At 41.4% G+C, this 9,630-nt stretch overlaps 1 long non-coding RNA gene across 1 annotated transcript; it reads left to right on the top strand.

Annotated features, from left to right (window-relative positions):
- The first annotated feature begins 3,924 nt into the window (after positions 1 to 3,924).
- On the top strand, positions 3,925 to 7,254 carry LOC310706130. Its single transcript, XR_014525709.1, has 3 exons — positions 3,925 to 3,994; positions 4,640 to 4,719; positions 7,101 to 7,254. It is a non-coding gene; the product is annotated as an uncharacterized lncRNA (long non-coding RNA).
- Positions 7,255 to 9,630: the final 2,376 nt, after the last annotated feature.

The raw sequence follows: 9,630 nt of genomic DNA, 5'->3' as shown, positions 1-9,630 counted from the left end.
GGCACATTTGTCCTGTCTGTAGGCCTGTCAGTAAGCTGTGCATGGATATTGCATTTTACATAGGGTTCACATCCCAAAACCTGACTCAAGAGGGCTATTGGGCTCGTGTCTTGCTTCCCATAGGCATCTAGACTAGCTGGGCTTGATGTGCCTTTGGTCTAACCCAGCAGGGCTCTTGCGTTCTTATGGATGCTGAATCAAACCATTATGTTTCACAGCAACTTGATTCAGGTCAACACAAATTGGACCCCCCCAACCCCGCGCATAGACTTTGTGCATCTGTGTGCACATGTGAGCAACTGCACCCAGACTTAGTTGATGGCATAGCTATATATGATCCGTCTCCTCCACCAGCCTATATGTTTATCCGAACCAGCCCACTGAAAACCTGTGGAGGAACAATAGCTATGCATCCCTCCCTAACTGTTGTACAGAAGAAGAAAATAAAATTAGAAGCGTTATAGAAAAAGGGTACTGCTAGGCCAAATGGATTGGTTTAAATATTTTTTGACACATGGCACAAAGTTCATATACATTGCTTCAGGCAGTAGGAAACTTAAAAGCTAGTCTGATGGTAAAGTTTTTGAGGGTGGTTTTTTTATTAAAAAAAACAAATATTCTTTGAATTTTATGGCTTGTCTCCCACATGAGGCGTAATAGTTTCAATGTTCTAATTAGTACTTGTGTATATTGCCATTACTTTGTCTCTTTAATCACATTATTAAGTCTGTTATGGAGATTCCTTATAGAATCACACTTTATAATAGTGGTTCTAATTTGAATATGTCCTTTTTATGTTGTCTGAATCTGAAACATCATAAACTCTTTTTATGGGCCCTTTGATAGTAGACACTTTCCTGCTTTATGCTTGATTAGAACATACAGTACTAAGTAATAAAGAAACTTCCTGAAGCTTTGGAATTTTACGGCTAGAAAATATCTCCGCTTCCTCAGGCTTCGGTTTCCCCTCTGACACTATGACATTCAGTCAGGGAAAGATAACCCCCAGTTCTTCAGAGACTGTTCCGCAGGAAATTTAAAACGAGGGGAAAAAACATATTTCTTCTTCTCTCTTCTGAAGAGAGTTGGCCAGCACTGCTTGTGACCCATGAAATCAAAGGCTCTCTCCACCAGCCGTGCAGGGTCCCTCAAAGACTCAATCAATCTCCTGGTTTCTTTTGAGACAACAAAAAGTGGGTGGGTTTCACCCTGCTCCCGACGGGCCACCATTACATAGTTCAGTAGTGTTGGTGTGACATATCCATAGCTATATCTATATCTAGAAAGGAGAATTCCTGGAAGCCATGAACTAGGTTTGGGGCAAGTACTCTTGAAAACCTCAGCAGAGATTTAAAATCACAAAAATATACATAAATATGGGCTATTAGACCTTCCAGATATGCCCTTCCACAGTTTCCCACCTCCCCTAGCATATAAAGACCACGTGTTTGGTAAGTTAAAAATGGTTTACTTACAAACTCTCCAAATGTCTGGTTCATGTGCTTTTCCTAGTGTATCCATCACTAGGAAAGGTTGTACGGGCGGTAAAACTTAGCTTAGTTACAAAGTGGTAAAAGTTCCTAGATTATTAGAATAGGAATTTAATGGTGAGAGCCATGTGGTTGAGGTGCAGCAACCAGCTCAAATCTCTTCATACCTTTTCAGACTGAACACAACAATAAACTTGAATACCTATTTCCTCCCAAGGTGAGGGGAAGTGACACAGCTAAGCCTGGCAGGACAGCTTACTCTATGGTATTAACCCCTTCATGTGTTAATTAGACTTAAGCATGTTGGTTGGATAATGCTGGTTATCCCACAAGTAGCAGAGCATCTACTTTGCATTCAGAATGTCCTAGATTAAATTCCTGGGCATCTCCAACTAGGGCTGGGAGAGAACCCTGTCTGAAATCTTGGAGAATTGTAGTCAGTCTGCGTAGATAATGCTAATACTTCCTCGCTTCCTGTGTTGCTGCTAGTGATGCTTCTGAATTTTGGGGCAGGGCAGTTTGGAACAGGCGTTTGCCTGACTCATGATGCTCAGTTATATACTGAACCAAAGGCCATGCCTGTCCCTCAAGTTTCTCTCTTGCTCAGATCACAGTATGCAGGGCTGGTGTCAAAGGAGACTTGCTGAGGTTCAAATCCTGACTGGAAATTACAGAAGTGAGCTGGGTCCAAATTAAGTTAGCTGCACAGCTTGCAGTGAAGTCAAGGGGATTTAAATTGTGACTAATGTGTACCATCGGTTTCAAGGGGACATTCTATACATGTCTACACCGAAGTAAGCCCAAGTTGCAGCCAGCATTCATCCTTAAAGGGCTTTGTCAGACCCCAAATGCAGCTTATGACATAGATCTATTATCTTGGCTATTCCCTGCAGAGAATAAGTATACTCCCTGCCTTTTACAGTGGCATCATTCCTAGGCAAGCATTGCAGCATTATCAGGGGAAGCATGTAAGCTTCTGATAGGATGAAAAACGTATCCCTGTCATTTTTATAAGCCTGTTCCAAGAGTCCTGTTTCTTGTTAGTTCAATGTGCCAAAATGCAGAGCAGTTCCAGCCCAGGTTTTCACAATTGCGCAGTCTTTGCAAGCTAGACCTGGCAAGGCAATCATGAAATCTCATTTTAGACTTAATTCCCACCCTTCCAGTTTGTGGATTGGTTTGTAACATAAATTTGAAATAAACAAGTGTCTGTCTATCTATCTATCTATCTATCTATCATCTATCTATATCTATATCTATATCTATATCTATATCTATATCTATATCTATATCTATATCTATCTATCTATCTATCTATCATCTATCTATCATCTATATCTATCTATCTATCTATCTATCCATCTATCTAATCTATCTATCATCTATCTATCGATCTATCTATCATCTATCTATCTATCTATCATCTATCTATCTATCTATCTATCTATCTAATCTATCTATCATCTAGCTATCATCTATCTATCCATCTATCTATCTATCTATCTATCTATCTATCTATCTATCTATCTATCATCTATCTATTCTCTATCTATCTATCTATCTATCTATCTATCTATCATCTATCATCTATCATCATCTATCTATCATCTATCTATCTATCTATCTATCTATCTATCTATCTATCTATCATCTATCTATCTATCTATCTATCTATCTATCTATCATCTATCTATCATCTATCTATCTATCTATCTATCTATCTATCTATCTATCATCTCTATCGTCTATCTATTTTCAGCATTTTAAATACTTTTGAACTCTGAAGCTTATTCAGTACAGTCAACACTTTGGCTTCCTTTTTGTGATGGAAATAAGATAGAAACGAATGAAAAAAACCCCCATAGAAATGATATTTAAATATTTTAACAGCTCAAAATTTATTAGATGGTTGTATCTTTCATAATTTAAACTTGGCACAAACTATAGGATCTCCCACTTCATAGCACTGTCCAGTTTCTGTGCTGGTGGGCACAGGGATAAAATTAATAAAACTGTTCTGGAAAGCCTTCTTTGCAGAATTTCTCATCTTTTCTAAAGTTCTGTTCCAAAAGGTCTCCTGACTCTATTCTTTCCTTTTTTTAATGGTTTCTGGGGGAATAGATGCATCCAAATGACAGCATTGTTTTTGGACTTTCCTTCCTGATTTGGTTCTTGGAAACAAAACATTTCCAGGATTAGCCTCTGGTATGAAATCCAGTTTCTCTTTTTAAATGGATGAGTTTGATCTGCCAGGAACTTCTCTGGTGCAAGTACAAATGAGGCCAGATCTTAGATCTTAACATGATGCTCTATTCCATTCAACACACTTTTTTTCATTCACTGCCCTGCTCTGCACCCCTTCTACACAGAACAGCAGAAAGAAAGAAAGAAAGAAAGAAAGAAAGAAAGAAAGAAAGAAAGAAAGAAAATGAAAAGCCAGCATGGAACCCACCGCTCTGCTTATCTCCATCTGCTGCATTCCGTGTGCCTTCTCCAGTAATCAGGTATCGGCTGATTTTCCTAGTTCTGCACTATTGCTACTCTGCTCTCATTCTCTGGAGGCAAATGTGTGGGGCATTGTGCCCTGCAAGGTCCCCACTCACCTTGGTTGAGCTCCATATGTGCACATATGCTGTATGGAGCCATTCTGACATGAGCTTTTACATGAGTGCCATTGTTCAGGAAATTTTGCCCTTCGGTGGGAACTGGCTATACATTGTTTTTCTATATTGTACTCATGGAGGGAAGAACTATTGCCTTCTTTTTTAAAAGATTGTAGATCGTTTTGCTAGTGGTAGATTTATTATTATTAGGATATTAAATTCTGCTTCCCTCCCTGGTTGGGCCATAATAAATACTCCCCCCTCCATTTTTTTTTTGCTATGTTAACCAGTCTTTGGCTGGATCTAGACACATCAAAAAAGTGTTTCAGGAAAACACATTGTAAACTTTATAATGGGAAATCATGTTGGCGAAAGACAGGACTCCACAGCGCCATTTGGTGCCACAGTGTTATAACACATATTAAACACTTTTTATTTACTAATGTAGCTGAGTTCCTCGACTAAGAAGTGGGTTGAATGCATATGGAGCGTGCAGTAGCAGCTCAGGATCTTCAACAAGTCTTTTTTTTTATTTATTTCACACAGCTCTTGAGTAACCGGTCAATGCAAACTGTGACTGCAGGCACAGATAACAGCCCTGGATCTCTGTTCATGAATTTGATGAAGTGAGTAATTTGAATTCAGGTGTGTCATTTATGTTCACAACAACTGAAATAAGGAAACATTGTTGAATCTTCACCCAGAGTGGCAATTTGATTCTGTTATTTTAGCCGCAGCTCATTTTGGTTCACACTAAAGGCCCTCCATTGTTCTTACAGCAAAAACAACAATCCCCCACCGTGTTCTGGTGGGCTACCCAGAGCCCACCTGCCATAACTTGTAAGCGTAGCACATGGGCTTCAGAGAACATTCCAGCTGTCCCTTTCCCAGATCTTTTCTGGAAGCAAAGTATGTCATTGGCATCTTTACTGGGGCAGCCATAATTTGACCTAAAGGACTTATTTATTATAGATCTTGCTTGTGTATACACTTTATTGAACATGTAAAACACCAGATTAGTCCATAAAAGGGCTAAATTATTAGAGCAGGAACTAGCCACTGAGGTTAATGAAAATATAATTAGTGCTGCTTGAGCTACATGCTGTTGAAAGAAGGGTCATAAATCCTATTAATCTCTTTTTCACTCAAAAATTATTGACCTGACAGGCCACAATGGTGTGGTCTATGTGTCCATATAGAGTTGAAGGCTCTTTCTTTCTTTCTTTCTTTCTTTCTTTCTTTCTTTCTTTCTTTCTTTCTTTCCTGTGGAATGCCCTCCCATCAGATGTCAAAACGATAAACAACTACCTGACATTCAGAAGACATCTTAAGGCAGCCCTGTTCAGGGAAGTTTTTAATGTATGATATTTTAGTGTGTTTTTTTGGTTTCTATGGAAGCCGCCCAGAGTGGCTGGAGAAACCCAGCCAGATGGGCGGGGTACAAATAATAATAAAATTATTATTATTCCTTCCTTCCTTCCTTCCTTTCCCTCCCTCCCTTTAGAATCACATTTTCAGTTTGTGTCAAAACCACAGGAGGATCTGTTCTTGAGACATATACTGTGTCATATAAAAGTAATGCCACAGGCTGGATGTGGTGCAGGTTGAAAATATATGTTTGTTTGAGAACAACCAAGAAGAGGCACCCACACTCTGCAATGGCCTCTGACCAGGCAAAAGCACACACCACTGAAAGAAATGTGCAGGCCAGGAACCTGATGGCTGAGATATTCCTGGAGAAGAATGTCCTGGGAGCTCCTGGGATTTAGGACAGTCTCTGCCAGAGTCATCATGCCTGATAGTTCCTTATGTTGACTGAAGGAAAGTGATCTAGGCTTTCCAACCTACCAATCCCTAAGTTCAAAGCTATTGCCTATTCATTGCTGCCAGGGAATTTCCTGGGACTTAGCCACATTAGGATGCCTTAGGCATGTTGCCCCATACACTTAAGCATGCATTTGGGTATGTTACTGATCATTAAATTGCAACTTAATTTTCTTTGTGAACCAGTAGTGTTTTTTTATTGTAGTATATTAATTAGTACTCATTAATGATCTTTTAATCGAAATCAGGGAATGTGATGCTAAAATCATTCAACAGCCAATCTTCAAATCAAATTGGGCTGTTAATGGTGGGGGTGGAAGGAGCTGTGGCTTGAGGAAACTTCTGAAATTTCAAAGAACTCCATAAAACGACTTACCCCTTCTACAAAAACGAACTCTTACCATTGAATAGGTTTCAAATGAGTTCTAAATACTTTGTGTTATCAGAAGGCAATTTACAGAATTAAATGTAGTTAATATTCAGAGCCAAGGCAGGTTGTTTCTTTGTTTGCAACAAGATTGGGATTAAGAATAAAGTAAAATGAAATGCAATGGTAATCGAAAATATCTAAAATCAGTGACACAGGCACTAAGGGACGAGATTCCAGGGAGCAGACAGTGGATCAAGGGAGAAACCTTCAGTTCTGCTCTGGGGTTACTAGTTGGAAACTATGGTGGCAACTTTGTATATGCATGAAGAGAAACATGCTTCACGTTGCACTTCTCTCCTATTAACTCTGGTCAGTATGGCCAATGGTCAGGGATAAAGAGGGTTGGGATCAAAAAATGGGGGGGGGGCAGTTTGGGGAATTTTACTCTGTGTCTTTTATGGCAAAGATAACTTCGGTACTGGAAGAGACCAAGAAACTCACAGTCAGGCCATAGCATATCCAGTTACTATTGCTTAGCATGTCCCCTGGCACATCAATTGCAGCATGTGCCCATTCTTCCACTTCTGAATACAACCTCCAGTTGCATCCCCCCTTTTTTAAAATGTCCAATTTCTTTATTTTTTCTCCTTTTGCATGAACAGGAGCCTCCACATCACCTTGTCAGTGATAGCTCCTGATATTATTTGGGGTTCATAGTGCCACCCTTTCTTTAAAGTCCATTACAACTGTTAGGTCTCTGCTTTCTCTTTCCCATGTGCAAGAAATTTCACTCTATTTCACTCTATTCTTCAGCATACCTGAAGGAGCGTCTCCACCCCCATCGTTCAACCCAGACACTGAGATCCAGCACTGAGGGCCTTCTGGCAGTTCCCTCACTGCGAGATGTGAGGTTACAGGGAACCAGGCAGAGGGCCTTCTCGGTAGTGGTGCCCGCCCTGTGGAATGCCCTCCCATCAGATGTCAAGGGGATAAACCACTATCTGACTTTTAGAAGACATCTGAAGGTAGCCCTCTTTAGGGAAGTTTTTAATGACTGATGTTTTAATGCATTTTTTATCTTTTGTTGGAAGCCGCCCAGAGTGGGGAAACCCAGCCAGATGGGTGGGGTATAAATTATTATTATTATTATTATTATTATTATTATTATTATTATTATTCTAGGGTTTTTGAAGCAATCCTATGCATATTTAGATGGAATCAAATCCCCTTATATTCACTGGGGCTTGTTTCCAGGTAAGAGTGCATAGGATTGAGTAAGTAGCACTGTAATCTGCAGTGCATTCTGACAACTAGTGAAGCTTAACAGTCAGAAAAATGGCACATGAATATTTTTCTGAAGGAGGGATAACGTTCAGAGATAAATAGATTTTTCTCCAATGTCAGCTTGGTAGAAATTGGCCATGTACCTGCTCTCCAGTATTTTTATAGGAATTACTGTTTTGTGCTCCTGGCTGAATTCCCCACTGCACCTGGCACACACAAGCCCTAGAGAAAACCAATACTGCATTACGTGTGGGTGATGTGGAGCTACAGTCCAGAGTTGTTGCAAGGTCATTAGGCTATTCGTCAATCTGCCTAATGAGCTACTCAGCTTTCCAGTATTCAGGTATACAGTTGCTGACAAAGGTCTCTTGCATCATAGTTAGTCACAACTGCTATTCTCACCTGACTTGAAGTGTTCCAGCCATCTGTACTCTTTTATCAGCTTAGTGCCTTCCTCAATTTACAGTTTTCCTGTACTATTAATGTTTTCACGGCCTAGTAAAGTTATCATGACAATGGTTGAACGTACTGTTTCACTACATGATGATGATGATGATGATGAAGAAGAAGAAGTTGATATGGTTTCTTGGCATCATGAAATATTCTTGCAATGAGTTAGTAGCTTCGTTGTGCATTGCGCAAACAAAGTTTAAGCAAAACAGCAGGTATGCATCCCTTCTTTGGGCCTTTGGCATTCCCAACTGTGCAGCAGGCTTGGCACATACAGTTCTATGTGCATGAAGGTCTCTCTGCTACAGATGTTTGTGCTGTACACATGGAAGCCAGATGCTGGAATTGGTCCATGCTCCCTGCTCATTCTCTGACTGAGCATGTGGGCAGAATTTGCAAAGAGAGCTTAGTCCATAGGCGGATGTCTAGATTTTATGCCGCTGTCAGAACCACTTTACCCAGTTGTGGATTTATTTATTTTCCAGAAAACCAGGCAGCCATCTGAGCTTCACAGCACTGGAGACGATACTTTGAGGCAACTGTGTCAAAGCCTCTTTCCTGTTTCACAGAGAGGCAAAGGCTGCTTCCATGCCTCCTGGAAAACCCACCAGAGAGTTCATAAGACGTCAGCCCTGTGAGGTAGGCTAGGCTGAGAGCTGGTAGTTCAGAGACCAAAACTGTGAAACTGCACATATTTAGAATATTTGCTGCTTGTTACTTATTAGGGTTGGCAATTTTGGGGGGGTCTGCTTATTTGGAGGTTTTGCTGTAAATATCAGAACTGTAGCTTCTTCCCTGTGAATGACATTGCATAAGGACATAAGAAGAGCTCTGCTTGACCAGGCTAAGGGCCCATTTAGTCCAGCAGCCCCCCAGATGTCTGTGGGAAACCAGTAAACAGGACCTGAGCACACCAGCACTCTGCCCCCCCCCCGTGCTTTCCAGGAACTGGTATTCAGATACATACCATTGGCACATTTAGGGCAGGACGACTGGCTCCTCTTCACTGGGCCCAGGAGATGTAAAAAATCACCCCAGAAATCTGTAAAGGAACATGTCAAGAAGCTGTACCCCAAAGTCACCTCCACTCTGGGCAGGCTGCTGAGTTTTCCCTAAGGCAACTAGGCTACAAGAGCTGCAACCATGTCAGCCTTCAGCCCCAAATTACACCCCCACTGACCTCTGCCTTCGGTTCAGAAACGGATCCGCAGGACCCCCTGTCGTCCTCCACCATCACCCCATGCTGCTCTGCAGGTGCCGGCCTGGTCCTGGTGGCACCAGCGGATGCTTCAACTGCTCCGACTCCTCCTTCTCCACACCAACCACTGGGCCCCACACCTGCAGGTAAGCAGCACAGCCTCGGCCTGGCCTCTGGACCATGAGTGCTCTACAGGGAGTATAAGCCCCCTCAGGCAGGGATTTTGCTTGTGCAGCACCACTTGGCTCTACCCAAAGGAGGGAACTGAAGAAAGACCAGCTGCCCTACTTTAACTGAGCATTGCTAGTTACTTTAGGGACTCGGGGCACAGTTTTGCATATGCTAATCTATATACCTAGATAAGGTAAAGGTAAAGGGACCCCTGACCATTAGGTCCAGTCATGGCCGACT

The sequence above is a fragment of the Podarcis liolepis genome (genome assembly GCF_965112155.1).
Source record: "Podarcis liolepis genome assembly, chromosome: 4".
In the NCBI taxonomy this organism is placed as follows: Eukaryota; Metazoa; Chordata; class Lepidosauria; order Squamata; family Lacertidae; genus Podarcis; species Podarcis liolepis.
This window is presented reverse-complemented; position numbering and strand designations above follow the sequence as displayed.